Source organism: Pezoporus wallicus, unplaced genomic scaffold (assembly GCF_028554395.1).
Source record: "Pezoporus wallicus isolate ANWC-B61680 ecotype Strahan unplaced genomic scaffold, APGP_CSIRO_Pwel_v1 scaffold_2146, whole genome shotgun sequence".
NCBI lineage: Eukaryota > Metazoa > Chordata > Aves > Psittaciformes > Psittacidae > Pezoporus > Pezoporus wallicus.
Window position 1 is genome coordinate 2738087 of NW_026639769.1, and position 17295 is coordinate 2755381.

Consider the following 17295-nt stretch of genomic DNA (forward strand, 5'->3'; position numbering starts at 1 on the left):
GAGGAGGCCATCAACTAAAACAGTGCATAAGACCTTGGGTGCCTTTTGCTGTCCAGTTCTGCTTTACAAGCACTGGGGCTTGCAGATGGCCTATTGGAGCTATTTTGCAAAGAAGCTGCTTACCAGTGGCTGTCATTTCCTTGTATATCCTGCAGGTTTCTGAATCCAGACCTGGCATTTGACACCTATGCCCTGCTTTTCCAGCTTCTGCTATGGTCACCTGAATAGTGTTTCTTGGCAGGCTCCTCTCACCCAGCTTCTGAAAAATAGAGCCAAAACTGAGATGCTAAACTGGTGGTGGGTACAGTGTGCCTGGAAGGTATCAGTCCACCTCGGAGCATGAGGGTAAGTGGATAGGACCAGTGTGATCTCGACCGCAGCCTCGTCACAGTGCTCTTACAAATACACTGCAGTACAAGTGCTGCAGCAGCGACAGTCTAAGGATAGGAGAGGTGATATTTTTTATTAGAATGGCTAATGTAAGTGAAAAAAAGTGGTTAAACTTCTGGGTTTAAGATAAGAGGATTCTGAGCCCAAAACCTTTGTGAGTTTAGCGATGAGATCTTGCTAAGGTCTAAAGGTCCATAAGACCATGACCCAGTCTTATCAGGAGCCTAACAGACTCATAGAACAGTCTGCTAAGCCCACAAAGCCCATCAGGAATGCAAGGCTTCAGGTGGGATCCAAAAAGGCACTTTAGCAGCTGATGCAAGAGGTGGACAGGTTGGAGGTTCCTCAAGTAGAAACAAGTGATCCAAGAGATTCCACTTAGCTGGTTTTGAGGGCTGGGAGAGCTCAGCTTTGAATTTTGATTTTCAGGGTGGAACCTGAAGTTACATCTCTTTGTGTAACAAACTTACTTTGCACCTAACTAAGAAAGTGGGGCACTTTGGAAGATGGGAAAATGTAGACTGGAAACCTTTATTCATGTACAGTGCCAGCATTATAAATGCAGCAGAATGAGCCCTGCCCGGTTCAGATTGCAGATGCCTGTCTTCAGGAGACACTTCGCATGAGCGGAGGCCGATGCCTCTGCTCTGAAAGATTTTGGGGTTCACATCAAACTGTCAGTTCAACATTAAGATAGCTACCCCCTTGAAACACCCCACTTATGCAATGCTGTACAGGAAGATGTAAGTGTAGGCTCATGGATGCTGCTGTAAGGTTCAGTCACTAATTTGTCAGTGTAGAAGTCTTCAGGGGAGAAAGGGAACTGAAGAAAAGGTTAGGATATTTACTTTGAGAAGTGTAGATTTACTAATTATGAACCTATTCCAGGAGATTTACTACAGATTTGCTGTGACTTCAGTGTTAATAACCTGTTTTTCAATTTTGGAGCTCTGCTGCTGTCCTTAAATTAGCCCATGACCTAACAAAAGCATTTAAGCATGTACAGCTTTAGTCATCTACATGTTTCCACTGACTTCAGCAGGAAAGATCAGGTGTTAAAGGCAGCATCCATGCCTAAGTGGTCTGTCTGCTGGATTGCCATCTTACGCACTGGAGACAGTGTCATACGTAATGTTTAGATTAAATGGGAGGAGAAGAGTGAGCATTTCTAACATGACTACAGTCAGATTTCCTTCTATGTTTTGCACAGGAAAATAGTATGCAAATGCTGCACATGCCTACATGGATTCAACCTTTCTTTCCTCTTTTTTGGTGTCTCCAGTTCTGACAAACAAGTTGCCTGTGACTGCTGAAGAGAAATTCTCCCTGAGGTTTTGGGCCATGGGGAGAGGCACTGCGGATTTAGGCAGACCCCTGTTTGCCTGCTTCTGGCTACACTTTCCTACTCTAACACTCTTCCTCCAGTTGCACAGTGGAGATGAGGTGATTTGTGCTTGGGAACTGAGCCAAAATAACTCAGGTGGGGAGTGCGCCGCTTTTTTAAAGAAGCCTCCCGGTCTGTTTCACGACACAATGGCACAAAGAGCTGCACCCGCACAGTGAAGGAGCATAACCCAACCACTCCATCAAAGTGCTGCTACCAAAAATGATGTCTGCAAAACCACAGCCTTGTTGTCTTATTTTCTTATTTCCTTATTTCCTGTGCCAGCAGCATGGAAGGTGGAAGAGTCCAAACGTGAGTTCCTACTCTCACCCCTCCCTCTCTTTCCCAATCCTTCTCTCTCCTGTGAGGGATGGGGTGAGTAGAAAACAGCTGAGCATGGAGGCTGATGTTTCTGGCATGGCACAGATGCCTTGTTCTTTTGCTGTATCATCCTGTTCCCAGCTCCAGCTTGTGCTGTGCATTCCTGTCCTTGTGCTGGACCCTGCTGCCCCCTAGTCATGCTGACTAGTGTATGTCCACACTGCAATCAAATCCTGGGAGCAATCCAGCTGAAAACAAGTATTCTTCTTCCAGGCTAATTTTTCTTCTGGCTTCCAGCTCCCCTGTGCAAGCATGGCACAGGGCGATGCACACAGGGAAAGAGGAGAGTCACTAGGCCAAAGGTTTGTAGCAGACTACAGAGCAAACATGACTTGAAGTATCCAAACAAACTCGGTTTACACAGCCATCACTACCTTTCACAGTTAACACTATCCAGTGGACTTGGGGCATTTGATCTCCCTCCAATGCTGGAATCTAATAGTGCAAATTCTGCATTACAAAAGGAATATCCTACCACAAAGCTCATGCCGTTCACCCACGTGGGGTCTGCAAGTGTGAGCGACTTGGATGCCTTGTACGAGAGATACCCAGCTTCGAGTTTGCTGCCAAAGGTGGTGTGGGAAGGCTGGGGCAAGACACACTGCTTAACTGACCATACATGTGTTGAGGAGTCACATGGGAATTGTGAGGGTCTCTCATCCTCACCAGAGTTATCTTCAAATTGTTGGTCATAGCTTGCACTGCTGCTCTGCAAGTCTTTCCCCCAGTGCGCCATGTATCCATGCAGGCATCTTGTTCTGGACACCCGTGGGCAGTAGGCGAGAGCCCTGCTCACACAACTTTCATCTGTTCACCTTCCACAAAGGCTGACCCCATGGCAGTCACTTGCTAGCTTTGCTGACAGCACCCATATACCTTTCAAGGCATTAGTCTGAGCTCAGGGCTTTAGCAGCTCCTAGCTGGAAGGCTGTGTGTAAAAAGAGATGAAAGTGAATTTTCAGAGTGCCAGGCTGTACTAAGTAATCAAGAGCCAAGAAATATGTATGTAAAGTAGGCATATGTGACTTAATTCTACCTTTGTGTCATGCACCTATTTTAAATAGTATTACTATGTAATTGCTTGCATTATGCCTGTCCAATAATACCATTTAGTGTTAGTAATACTTAGTGTCGTATCTTCAAAGTGGTTTACAAGGTAGTTATGAAATGCATAATTTAAGTGAAAACAAGCACCTTGGGGTGGGACCTGTGCTGGTGTTTGACAAAGCCTGGCAGGTGCCTGCAGTGCTGTGTAGCTCTGTGATACATAGCAGGGTTAAACTGGTGAGAGGAGCATGGAGTGACAGTGCAGGTGGTGTTCTTCAAGGCAGAAAAGTTCAAGACTCCATGAGACTTCTTCTGAATTTGATGGCAGGTGGAAGAGATTCAGATGATCAAGAGGGGTTTGAAATAATTCTTCAAGTAATAGAGCTTGGGTTTGAAACTGCATCTTCTTCTTTCTTAAACAGACTGAAATCTGGCAGTCAAAAGTACTGTATCAGTCAGAAACGCTTGTTTCGCTTCAAGGACATGTTAAAGCAGCCGTAACACAGAAGTTAGGAGACTACAGCACAGCTTGAATGCAGTCCTTTGCCTTCAACCATGTCCATGGAGTATTGAAAACAACTGTGTCAGAATACAAACACTAATTAATCCTCAATAAAACAGGTAAACAAAGTACACAAAGAGCACTCACAGGTCAATTTGCTGCAAGGACAGCATGAATTGCTGCAGGTGTTTTCCAACTCAGGGCAATCCTGACCAGCTTTGACAGATGTGTCCTTGTTCTTGGGCTCCAGCTGAAATAACACTCAAAAAGGTGCAGGGGTCACTTTTGCCTGGAGAAGAAAAATTTCCTTACATAAAATCTGGGCTCCAAATCTGGCAGAGTTTCTTCAGACACATCTGTGGGTAAAAGCTTGAGCAAGTAAGTGTATTTGGCTTTGTAGCCTTCAAATACAAGACCTCAGTTCCACTTTTTTAAGTCAATGTTTTATCAGCACAGGTGGAGGAGAAATATGATGTATTAGCACTGGCAGGAAGCAGCTTTTGGTAAGTTCCAGTTTTCTTTGGATAGCCAGTAAACCTCTGCGTAGGTAAAGCAAACCTCAATCTCAGTATTTGTGTCCTCTCACTTTGTTACAGCCAAAAATTATCCAGTATCAAATGGAGCCAATCTAATAAATTCCTTCTTTCTCCAAAACCCTTCCTCTGAAGTTCTGAAGAGCCCCTGATTTGCTCCATGTTCACATACCTGGTCCCCATCTAGAGTTCTGGCTGGGCAAGTCCAGGTGATACTGTCCCTAAAACTGAGGGAGGTCTGAATCTTGGAAGAGGAGGGAAAGTGCTCATGCCTGGGATGCGTGCGTAAGCTGGAGGGAGCCGGGCCTGAGGAGAGCTATGGTCGCTGTGTAGGAACCAGAGAGGTCTCCAATTTGTACCCACTTATATTCCATACCTTCTAAATCTGATTCAGGGGTGCTGCAGATTTGCGAAGTATTTTATTTCTTTATATCACCAGGGACCCCAAATCTTCCCAGCCCATAAACCGATTCTTAACACACTCTGTGGCCCTGCCTGGCTGTTCCCAGGGGGTGGGAGCAGCGGCACCGTCCCGATTAGCGCTGGGAGGGAAAACACCTGGAACTCCCAGCATGAAACCCAAGCCTGAGGACATGCGTGCCTGGGGAGCCGGGGGTCCTCCCCTTTCTCTCGCTGGGGCACCCCACGGAACACGCACGGCAGCCGGTTACTGGGGGGTTCTGGCAGGGAACTGCCGCCCCAGGGTAGGGAGCAAAGCCGCGGCAGCTCCTGCCTGCCTCAGATCTGGGTGCGGGGCTCAGAGCCCGCCCCGCTGATCCCCATCCGGCAGGACGGGCCCTCCCGCGGCAGCGGCGGGAGGCGGAGCGCGGCCGGCCCGGGCTGGACTGGGCTGGGCTGCGGGGGCCGCAGCCGCGCCGTCTTCCCGCCCGCGGGCGGTGAGCGCGCTCGCTCGCTGGCAGTGGTCGGGGCGGGGAGCGGCCGGTCCCTCCTCCTCCTCCTCCCAACCGCCCGCTCGCCCTCGCCACCCGCGCCCGCCGCCGATGCCGGGACTGCGCCCGCGGTGAGTCTGCCCGCCCGCGGGAAGTTGCTGCGCGGCCCGGCCGCGTCTCTGTCCGGGGAGCGGCTGCTCTGCGCGCCCCAGCCTCAGCCCCGGCCCCGGCCCCACCGGTGCCGCCTCCCGCCTGGCCCCGCTCCCCTCTGCTGCTCCGCCGCGCCGGTACCTGCCGCTCTTTGTTCCCCGCCGCCTCCTTTGTTCCCTCGGTGCCGGCGTCACCTTCGGCACCGCCCGTGCCCTGCGGGACCCCGCTCCCAGAGCGGCTCCATGTTGTCCCCCCGGCCCGGCTGCCCCCCCAGCCCTTTTGCTGGGGACAGGGGGAAACGGAACGAGGCAGCGGCGGCAATTCTCTTGGCGGAGGGGGGGCAGAGCGGCGGGGCTCTGCCGGCGGCGGGAGCGGGTCCTGTGGGTCCTCCGCCGCGCCCTGCCTCCCCGGAGCGGTGTCCGGCTCTGCGGGACAGTTTCCCCCGCTGAAAGCCAGAGTGGGCTCGTTGTGGGTGACGGGGAGCGCGCAGGTAAACGGGGCTGTCCTGCACCTCCCGTCCTGGGCAGGTGCCATGGATCGTCGCTTATAAAGTCGCTGTTTCTTGGGTTATGCCTGTGAAAACTGGTGGGGGATACTTTTCGGGCAAAGTTTTCGGTAAAAGGAGTGACTGCTTTCCTGCGAAAGCCACAGGAGGTACAAGCGCAGGGAGGCTTTTCTTCAGCCGCTGTATTTATGAGCCCGAAGTCGCTGCTGCTGCTTCTGCCCTGGATAGAATATGTCCTGCTGAGGGTTCACGCTCGCTGTTCTCACTGCATGTGGGCTTCTTCCCCGCCTTGTGAGCCGGCTTGCCTCCTGCCTTCCCTCCCTTCCCTCTCACAAGGGCTCCTGGCAGCCTCCCGTTTCCTCTCAGAGCAGTTATTACGGATCTGTGTTACTGCAGCTCAGGGCGCTGCTGCATGTAGGGCTCTCGGTCTGTAACTTGGTGCTCACTTTGTGTCAGGTGCTGCGTGTGTAAGGATTTAAGAGCAGGCGCGCTGTCCTCCTGTCACCTCCATGACTAAAGCCAGGCTCAGTGCTCTGCCTGTCCCCTCAAAACAGGGTTGTTGTTGTTCTCTGTTTTGCCCGAGAGCTGCTGGAGGAGTTGGGAGGTAGAGCAGGTTCATGCTAAAGTTACTCAAAATGTACAGAGAAAAAACTTGGAGCAAGTTTGTTTGAGTTTCTCCCAGCCTGTGTCAGATCAGCCACCGTGTTCCACTCACACCTCCACTTCCCTCTGTCAGGGTGCCTCATGTCCTTCTCTCCCTCTCTTTCCATCATTTCCATGTTTTCCTCCCTGTCAGCTTTCAGGATGATCTCCCATCACAGGGCAGACAGACCAAGACGTGAGTGCCATGTGCAGGATCTTAGCTCATCATGGTGACTATTGGCCAAGCTGACAAAACTGTATCTTGGCGGGCACATTTGTTTACACCTCTGTTCAAAACGCAGTTTCTGCAGGGGTCACATACGCGGCCTCTGGTGCCTGGTGAGCTGAGTTGTGGCCTTCAGCTCCTACTGGGGTGGCTTTACAGCTCTGAGAAGGAGCACGGTGGTGGCTGGTAGTGCTGCCCACAATAGCAGTATCCACCACCCCACAGGCGCACAGGCAGGCACCTCACAGTGAAATCAGGGCAGCCTAAATAATTGATTTCTGATGCAGAACAAGGCATGGCATAGCAGGAGAGGACGGGGTAGTGTGGAGCAAGTGTGAGGCAGTAGGGGAGCAGAAGCCTTGGCATCTGCAAGCAATGGCAGCAAGGATCTGCTGAAGCTGAGAAGGATGAGCAGTGACACCTGGGAACTTGGAGGGGTGGTGAAACATCAGCAGTGACCCGAATCAACGTTTTGCCCTGTACTGCTGTGTACTATGGTGAAGTTTGGGCCCCCCTTGTGCAGGGTGCTGTACAAACGTGTATTCAGAAGAGTATACATGGTGTTTGTTCTTCCCTTCATAACACAAGGTAATGAACGATAATTGCCTTTTTACCCTAGTTATCAATAAAAACGTATAGTAAAGTTCCTTTATTTAAACAGTTCTTTACAGATGAGTTCAGGAAACTGTATTTTAAGTGCTGTTGGTGTCATACCGTGCTAAAAGTTGAGCATGATGGTTTAAGAGGGGCAAAGGAACTTATTTTTCACCAGTTAAATCTGAACAAAGTTCATTAAAGTAAATGAGAACTTTGTTGGTGTCAGTAGCACTCAGCAAGTCCTGCAGTGTGCTAGCTACTTTTTATTTTTTCCATCAGGCACAGATTTTGAGCATAGACACAATGGAGTAATTCAAGAAGCAGCATGCATTACTGGCTAATGATCTAATAGGCTGAAAATGCTTTATCTCCCTAGCTGTTAATTTGAAGTTTTATGGTATAAGGGAAAGTAACAAAAGAAAAAGATGTTACTGTTTGTTCCTCTGCAGTTTTAACTGTGGGGTTTAGCTTATTTCTTCTGATAGGTTTTTGGGCAAAGTTGCTCCATATATCAGGAGAAAACTGCTTTGTTTGGGGGAAAAATGGACCACAGTTTAGCCATTTTACTGAGCTCTTTATACACACTTCAAAACCCCTTTACCAGTAATTAATTCTCTAAATGATGAGTTCAGCCCTGCTTGGTTTTCTTGCCATCTGAATATAGAAATGAACTAAAGCAAAAAGCCAAAGGGAGGCATGAAGTAGCACAGCTTGGAAGATCAGGTATAAAGAGCTTCATTCATGTTGGTTTATCTGTAGTACAGGGATATGCCCTTACTGCATGAATCATCTCCTGACATCTGTTTGCAGCGCTGTTTTCTTAGCAACTATGGCTCTGTTTTAGATCTGGACTCTCACTGGCTGGGTTTGTATGGAGAGATACGAAGAGACATCCAAACTCCTCCTCGCAAAGCTGTGGCTTTCAGCCCATTTACCCAATTCATTTTCTTCCCTGGGGCACAATAAATACCGGTTTTAAAAGTCTACCAGCTGAGATGCTGTTTCTGTGTATGCGCAGAGATGATTATCTGTTGCTTACCACAACTGAAGTGTTTCCCCAACAAGATCTGGCAGCGTGGGAGAGCACCCGTCAGGTTGCAGTGGTCTGTCCGTGTTGTTTCTCATGTCGAAGGAATGAGCCCTGTGTGCCACCACACTTGCTCTAGCTTTCCTGCAGTTTGTTTTGAACTGTCATGAGACTCTTAGATGTGGGAGAGGACGTGGTCTTGGAGGAATGCTGGAAATGTAGACAGTGGTGGCAAGGACCCACTCCTAGCAACGTGCCTGTTTGAACAAGTAGTCGGATTAGGTGGTGGGATTATACGTGTGGAGTGCTGTATGAGTAATGCTTCAGGGCTGGATCCATAAGATGTGATTAAAGGCAAGGTGACATTCCATACACCTCTCACCTAATCTTTCTTTGCCTGAATTTCATCCCTGGCTGGTGCAGGTTGAAGACTCCTGTAACTGAAACACAGGTGTCCATATAGCCACTGGGAGATGAGGTTGATTTGATTTTTCCCAGCTGTGCTTTGTGGAGGGGATCAAGGCTTCAATTGGGTTTGGGAGAATTTTTTACTTCAGCTGATGTGGATGAATTGGTCTGGAGTGTAAATATATGTTTGGGAGTAAAAATGGTATGTCCATGCTAAGGGCCAGGCTGTGTTCACCCTGCTTCTTCCTCTGCCAACATGCAGCTTCCCCAGGAGGAGCAGGAGATTATACCTGCAGTAGCACCTACAACTACTGGACTAAGAATCAAAAATACAGTGTATGTTACCCCACAGGACATGGGTTTGACTGTCTTAATCTTTCCTGGGCTGACTTCCATCCTGTGGAGCGTGAAGGGTGTCATCAGCAAGTGGTCACTGTGAAGGATGAATGTATTTCAGCTTGGGAGGGGACAGACCCCTGATATCTGGAGATTCTGTCTGCAAGGACATTGCAGAGTGGAAATGGGAAGGTTAACAGTGTCTCTGAATACTGGCCAGCTTCCTGTGACCTTCATGGATCACACAAAAATCCCAGTGTTTGTGGGGAAATGAAGAAGACAGGCACTACCTGAATCACAGTGTTTGTAGCAGGAGATGAAGCAAGCAGCTTCTATGGAGATGCGAAAGGGCCAGGATGGGTAAAGAAGAGGGGGTGGAGAAAACACTTCTGTTTAGCTCAGCTGCACACACAGGAAGGGAGCAGAAATCTGTGCTGGGGAAAGGGCTGGTGCAGAACAGGCTCTTATCTCCCCACAGGAGGGGAAATGGGGCAGAGCTTTGACTATGGACTTAACTTTGGTCTCTGGTCTCTTGTAGGGATGCATGTTTGCTTTCTGACCTTCCTGCAGCCTGCTGATAAGTCCCTACACAATATAGTGGCACAGATTGGCTCAAGAGGCTTTTAAGGAATTGCTGACCCTGGTACGAGAAGTACTGTTTGTGGCCAGGGATGGTGAAGAAGAGAAAAGAATGCTATTAGAGCTTTTTAATGGAGCTTTAAGACTCAGGCTGTAAGTTCTATCAAAGGAAATGACAATTAGGATGGAAAACAAAGCACTTGTAATTCCTTTCATGTAAGTGTAGGGAGGAGACAGAAATATGGGTTTTACAGGAAAAAGTTTTGCTTTCTGAATCTTTTGGCCTGTTGGTTGCCAGGAGAAAGACAAGAAGTTGGTGAATGATGGAGTGAAAAGGTGTGGCAGGGAGGAGAATGAATATGCTGCTGAGCATGTGCCTTGTCAGTCTGTGGCAAGCAGCCTGCATAGAGCTGGCCCTGAAAAGGTAGAGATATTTCATTAATGGGTTCAGTACAGTTTGCATTAATGACACCTGTGTTTCGTGTTGGGTTGGCTTGTGTTGACAATAACCACCAAAACTATACAGGGAGAGAAATGAAACTGCTCCACAAGCAGCATGTCCTGCTTCTTAGAGGCTCTTGTGTAGTGGGCAACATGGAGCTTTGCTTGCAGGAGTAGTTGGTAAAAGCTTCAAGTTCAATGACTAAATGAAGCTTTTCTAGGAAAGCCGAACCCTCTCTGTGGAGGTGGTTTCATGGTGTGTGTGTGACAAGATGTTTATGAGGGAGGAAAGCACAGAGCACTTGCACAGTGTATCCCTGGTGGAATCGACCTTTCTCACTTAAGTGTAAACTGAAGGGGGTGCTTGTTTACTTACTTCCTTTCCCCCAACTTAAAAGGGTGAAATTAATCTTGCCCAACTACAACATAATTATCTGCATGAGAGACAGTTCTCCAGACTACTTTCATAGTCACTAGAGAGGAGCAAACACTTTTGGGCCATGATTCATCCCTTGTGAGTTGGGTATCTAAAAATCATTGGATGCACTGCCTTAAAAGTGCCTGTTTCTCTCCATTGTTTCTGCAGAGTTCAAACAATGAATGCACATGGAGGCATCTCTTGTGTAGCTGTTTAGTGTCAGGAGAGCTGAATCTCAGCCAAAGTGTCTCATATCTGAGCAGAGATTCTAGGAGGGCTCCCAGTGTCCTCATTTCTATGAGACTCTGAATCTCCGTGTAGGGTGTAGGTCGCACAGCATAAGGTGGTGTGCCTGGAGTGCAGACTGTGATGTCCAGTTCAAAGCCATCCTCCTCCTCCCCTGGTCGGTCATTGGATTCGGAAAAGCTTCAGGCTGGACCCACAGCACCAGACAATCTTCTGCTATAAATAAGAGGCTGAAGGGGATTTGTGGAGTGGCTTTTTCAAGGTCGCACATCAGGTTAGTGGCAGAGATGGAAGCAATGAGGACGACCGCAGGCTCTCGGAGGTCTGTTCCTTCCCCTGCCCGTGCTCCTCACAGCTGCCTTGCAATCTGCTGCTCTGCTGCGGGTGAGACTGGCTGCCTGGCTCCTGGAGATGGACAGAACCCAGTAGGTGCTCCTTTCCTTTCTGTGAAAACTTTCTGCAAAATTACATAGCTCGTTACTCATCCTCCTTTCCCTTCCAAAAATCCATAGTTCAGGAACATATATACAAGCCTATATATATATATATATAGCCTATATATAGGCTTGTAGTAGCTTAAGACAACATGTGTGATTTTTCAGTGGTGTTCAGATGATAGGAGGAGACTCTTTAAACAGACATATCTAAACCTTGCAATACATATCTAAATGCAAACTTGGGGAGTTCTGGAGCTGCACAGGGAGCTGTGACCTGCTCTGCTCTGGACTGCTACTGGCACTTCTGTGTTATTTAGCGGCCTGGAAAAAAAAATCACTAGGTTTTCTGGAAAAAGTCTAACTTATCTGTGCAGGTAAACCAAATAGAGTAAGGATGAAATTCCTCCTGTGGGGAGAACTGGTTTACAGCAGAAAGACTTCTTTTGCTAAATGAGCTGTCTAGGGGGAGAATTTGTTGAAGGAATTTGCTTGAACAGCAGAGATACGGAGTACAGGCAAGTACTCAGTGTTAAAACACATCCTGCGCATTTCTGATTTCAGACAAATACCAGGGCTTTCTCCTATCTTTTTTGATATATGAGAAAGAACATGGTAACTGTGAAACAGAAAGAATGTGTTGCCTGAGCCAGGATTTGATTCCTTAAGCTCTGCTTAGGAGGTCCATGGGTGAACTCCAAGAGGTGAAACAAATTGCAATTTGATCCCAGGGAGAACAGCTGGGGAGAGGAGGGAAAGAGCAAACTATTAAATAAGAACCGGGAGAAAAGCCAGTCTCCAAAAATAAACATTGAAGATCAGTTCCAGGTATTTCCTGGTATTGTCATCCTGCTTCATCAACCACTTGGACTGTAACAAGTGGTTACAGTCTGTTTGCAGACTGGCAGGTTTAGGGTTGTTTTGGTTTGGGGGTTTGGATTTTTTTAGAGGAAAAAAAAGGTGTCTGGTAGATTGTTTGCAGTGTTGTTTCTTACGTGGAACTGGGTGGGATGCTGGTGATGAAATACCCCCGGGATGGGGAAAGCAGAGCTTGTAAGAGGGAAGCAAGAGAAGAGTCAGCTTCGTTTTGGAGGAGTGAAAAGACTGAATCTGAATTTTCTTCCCAGTCACATGCCCAGGGCACTTCACCAGTTCCTAAGGGGGAGGAAGCAGATACCTGTGTAATGCAGGTGTGAGCAAACATTGTTTCTGCAGAGCAGTTGTGCCTTACTAATGCTGTAGGTAGACTTGGAATAATAATTTCTGTTTACAGATAATGTTTGCAAGCTTCACCTTTGAGAAGCCTGGAGGTGACTCTGAACGTGTTTCTTCTTCCAAAGATTCTCTGAAAAGCCAGTCCAGGAGTTTACTGTACTGAAAGCCAGTGCATGATTGTAAGGAAATTGAAGCATATCCTGTTCCAGGGACTTGCACTGGTGGTCACACGACAGCTCCTTGCTGCCGTTTTGTACTGGATGATGACTCAGAGAGGTGTGTCTCTCCAAACGGTACAGAGCCATGCTTTGGTGGGCTGGAGTTGGCTTGGGCAGCCAGCTGTGGCTCGCAGCTTACTCACCTGCTTGGCTGTGGCCTTGCTTCACTGCCTGGCCCAGGAGGGAACGGTATGGCAGCTCTGTTTACGCAACACGCATTCTCTGTTGCTTGACTGAACCTGTGTAAAAGTAACTTCTGTGTTAGTAATGTTGCTGCCTTTCCGTGAGGGAGATGCACGGGGCTCATGGGCGTTCGTCCTCTTTTGTCTATGTTGTAAGAAATCTTGATTCTCAAAGAAAGCAGCCTGAACAGCTCTGCGATTCAGACACTGTTGAGGAGACTGTCATCCTGCATATGCGGAAGGTGAATGTGTGAAATACGTAAGGCATCCTTTAGTCTGGGCTATTTCTGCTATGGAGTCCTTGGCTTTGCAATTGCCACTGGTTTGGGTTTTTTTTTTTAGTACTGTTATTTTGCATAGTTTATTTAGTACTGTTATTTTGCATAGTTTATTCTAGCAGGTTATTGAGTAGCACCAAGTTCTTTCTCTTGGGTTGTCTGTGTGCAGTCTGACTGTTTGATCCTCTGTGACAACAGTACTGGTAAGAATAACAGTGTTTGGCCTGCTTTTCACTGCGCACAAGAAGTTATTCTACAAGTTTGAAACTATGCTATAAATCAGAGATTTAGATTTGTATGGTCAGCTAATTCTTTGAAAACAGAAACACATTGTATTTTTCTTAAGCAACAAACACAAGTGCTTTACCTGGCCAAGTGGTGCAGAAGCTCTCCTGAGTTGCCTGAGTGAAGCACTGGCTTTCTCCTGGTGCAGAGGGTCCTGTGTGGTCAGTGTGGGAGACACCATCATCAAAGGGCTCTCTTCGTGTGTGCAGAACCAGCACAGGCATGTGCTGCACTTGCTCCTTTGCCTACAAACCTTGAATTACATGGGACAGAAGGTATAAAACCAACCAAACAAGACCCTGGCTAGCACTTTGGAGGGTATTTTCAGCTGGAAGAATTACATGGACGTGGAAAACATTTTGGAGAGGCAGCCCCTCCGTGTCAGAGTGGAGGTGTGCTGGGGGAGGAGTGATAGTTTGCATTGCTGTAGCCTCTGTTGGACATACTTGAGAGAGAAGTTGATGAATTCACGGCTGCCAGTCTAGGACCTATTATTTAAATTGGAATTTGTCCTTCAAATTTGGCAAGCTTCATTTGCAGTTTGCTTGACAAATCTCTCTTTTGTGTTCTTCTGACTGCGTAAAACAGCAAGCACTGCTGGAGAGAGCTACTTGCAGTAGATTCCTTTTCTCTGCTGTATTTAGTGATCAAAACAAGTTTGTGATCTTTACAGGAATACTGCCAAAGCAGATAGGTTTAGCATGAGACATGCCTTTTCTCTTTTGGCTCCCAAATACACATTGCATTTCACTTTCCTTCCCTTTCCTGGCAGCCTCAATGGCTCTGTGCGCAGAGGTCTGTTGTGCAAACACTGCACTGCTGCTTCCAGTGATTTTGCTCAGTAAGGACAAGTCCCTGCTTCAGTGAAAACACCTGCATTTAGATTGCCACTATCCTTACCTTTCCCTTTGCTTAATTTCCTGGAAGAACAAATTACTGCTCTTCAGGAAGATCTTTGGGAACAAGAACAGCCTCACAATTTAATTGAGTAACTCCAGGCTTTTTATTCCTTAGGCGAGCTTCACTCAACAGAATAATCTGTTTGTTAACCATCTACTGTTCCCTTTATTTTGGGGAAAAGAGAATTAGGAAGGCAGTGGAAAAGAAACATTTCAGTTCCTTCAAAGGAAGAATATTCCTGGGAGCCTGATTCTCATTAATATCATGTCATTAATATAAAGCAGGTATAGTTATTACATACTGCTACTTTAAATACCTTTTTACACCATGTGAAGTGGCTCCAGTGTTAATGGGAAGCTGGCTGTGAATCTCTATTAAAACACGAACCAAAGAATCTCAGTTGCCATCCAGGGGAAAGAAAGAAACACTTGTAAATAGAAGAAAGAACTTCCGGCAATACTTCTTGCTTGCTTAAAGCCAGCAGTGTTGTCCAGTTTGCTCTCATCAGGCAGTCCCCAGCATGAAGGTTAAACTTGCTCTGATTGCAGGCAATACCCTCCCCCTTCCCTTCTTTATTGTAAAAACTGACCCTGAGCCAGGAAGCGCTGAGGATGGGGAGCAATGAGCTGTGGGACCCACTTCACTTTTGTGATGGGAACTGCACGCCTGAAGGTCAGAGGTCTGTTTGCGCCCTGCAGTGCTAGGGCTGCTGTAGCCACGCTGCCCTCTTTCCCCTTTCTGAAAGGAAGCCAGGCAGAGTGTGGCTACTCAGCGCTGTGCCTGGCCACTAGCCTTGTCTCAGCTCATGTAGCCGAGGCAATGGGGACACAGAGAGGCGTCTTCGTGTGAAAATGCAGAAGGGCTTGTAGGAGTGAAACGACAGCAATTGTCATCCTGTTGCCTGCTTTCCTTGTTACCCAAGTGGGTAGGAAGAGGTTATGTTTATGCACTGGATGTGTTTCCCAGGTACAGTGCAGCTCTTGAGCCAGCTTGTGTTTCTCATGTTGTTTTTACGATAACCGTTCCCCACAGCCCCGTTATCTGTGGGAAGCAACCTTGGGGCTGCGGCGTGGCTGGTGTTCTGGGTGGCAGGGAGGCGTGTGAATCACCCTGCTTTGGAAAAGCTTTTCCTTTCTGGCCTTGCTGCAACACGCCGTATAAACAACATGGCTTTTGCACAGCATTGGAGGCTTCTGGGCATTGCACAGGTAGATTTTGGCTGGGATGTGCTTACGGGCTGCGTGTTTTAGAGACTGAATTGTTATCCAGCCGCTTGACTTCAGTGGAGCCATTGAGTCACCATAATATTTTTTGCTTCCTGCATAGCAGTGTACCCAGGGGTGATGGAGAGGCATGGCACCAGCTTCCTGAGCTTCCAAGCTTATCACTCCCCTTTTTACATTAAGGATTATGATTTTGAATTCAATGTGGGAAAACTTGGGAACCAGTTGAAAACTGAATGTTTTCTCCAACTTTTGTAAGTATGCTTTAGCGCTGTATTTCCCCGTGGGAATAGATAAATGTGAGATAGGCTCGTATTTTGGGGCAAGCAAATACATCATGCACCGCCACAAGTCAGCTTTTGTGGTTGTGTGAACAAGGCTTAGCTCTATTGATGAAAGCATTTATGTGTGTGTTTGTGAACAACAGCATGTAGTTAGTGCAGTTCTCAAATTGTGTAATTGTACCAGGATGACATATATATTATCACCCCACCAAAAAAAAAAAGGTCAAGAAAGATACTTTTCTGATCACGTTTTTAAATTGATTAATGCAATGAGAAGATCTGTTATGCTTCTATAATAGAAAGTATTACTGATGTGTAAATCAAAGACAAACCAGCAACATTTGCTGGCCTTAAAAAGTGTTGTGGCTTTTGTATGCTCATATGCTTATCCTGGCATGTTTTCAAAAGCTATAAATAGATCACTGGGAAGTCCCTGGACAACAAAAATGTACTGCTGGTTGTCATAAATAAACTAATAAGAGATGTCTTGATCTTGCAGCTATTATTCTTCGGCAGAGTCCTTATTGTGCATATAGTTTCAGTGTGTCAGTTCATACAAGGCAAGACTCTTTCTGTGGCAGTCGAGTGTAGCTTTGTGTCAGTCTCTGGTTCTCTGCAGATCTAATGCTCTCTGGGCTTAGTTCATTCTGAGCAGAGTTGTTCAGCCTTTTCCAGGCTTTTCCCTTTTCAATTCCTTCATCTCCAGCTACTGATAGCTGAGGAAGACCCAAGGCTGGACTTGTTTCAGTGTGTTATCCCAGGCAGTGCAGACCCTTTCTAATGCCATGTGCTCTAATACCACTTACTAAAGACTGGCTGATACCCATCTGACTGCTGTTGGGTATTATGTAGGATCAGAAGGCTATAGCCTCTTTTCTCTATCACCTTCAAAGTGATGGAAACCTAATGAAGCCCTTTTCTTCCTCCAGGAAAGTGCAGAGAATGTGCCATTGTTGCTTACTGGCTGATGAAAAATACTTTTTTTCCTGCCAGAGAGAAGTTGTTGGCTCCTCAAGTCAGGAAGTTGGGGTAGATCTGTCAGTATGTTTGCTGTGTGATCCCACCCCTGCTGTTGACATGCATACAGTCTGAGATCACCCACAAAAGCAATATTGACAAGCATTTTGAATGTGTAAGGAATGAACTTCAGTCTGAAGTAGCACCTTAAGAAAACAGAGCACTTTAGTACAAAGATCTTGGAAAATGCATGTTTTCCTTCCTCCCCACCCCGACACAGGGTAAAAAGATGTTCAAACCCTTGTAAATGAAGTGTTGAGGAGAAAGCATAACCATCAAAATTAAGTGCTGTGTGAAATTCTCTGACTTGAGAGGTGTGAGACATTGGAAGTCAGGGGAAAAGAAAATATTATAAAAAGTCAAAACCCCAAAACAACATTATATAAGGGATATGATTTAGATTCCAACAAGTTGCCTTTAGGGAGGCTGTGACAGACTTAGGGAAAAATAGTTTGCCAAAAGAAGGCATCTCAGCAGCACTTTGAAGGGTTCAAGACTTGCACTTCTGAACGTTACTGCTTCTTTCTGAAGGTAAAACAAACAGATCTTTATTAATA

General features: G+C 47.0%; 1 protein-coding gene and 1 long non-coding RNA gene across 8 annotated transcripts in view; both read left to right on the forward strand.

The window, feature by feature from the left end:
* The window catches only part of LOC130602833 (uncharacterized), a 28085-nt gene extending 27795 nt beyond the window's left edge, over positions 1 to 290 (forward strand). The window contains exon 4 of the long non-coding RNA XR_008972990.1: positions 156 to 290. This is a non-coding gene — a long non-coding RNA (uncharacterized LOC130602833). The remainder of the gene's footprint in view (positions 1 to 155) is intronic.
* Positions 291 to 5138: 4848 nt separating this feature from the next.
* Positions 5139 to 17295, forward strand: part of SYNE2 (spectrin repeat containing nuclear envelope protein 2) — a 184781-nt gene continuing 172624 nt past the window's right edge. For all 7 annotated transcript variants that reach the window (XM_057416222.1, XM_057416214.1, XM_057416218.1 and 4 more), the window contains exon 1: positions 5139 to 5258. The gene's annotated coding sequence lies outside the window, so the exon portion shown is untranslated. The remainder of the gene's footprint in view (positions 5259 to 17295) is intronic.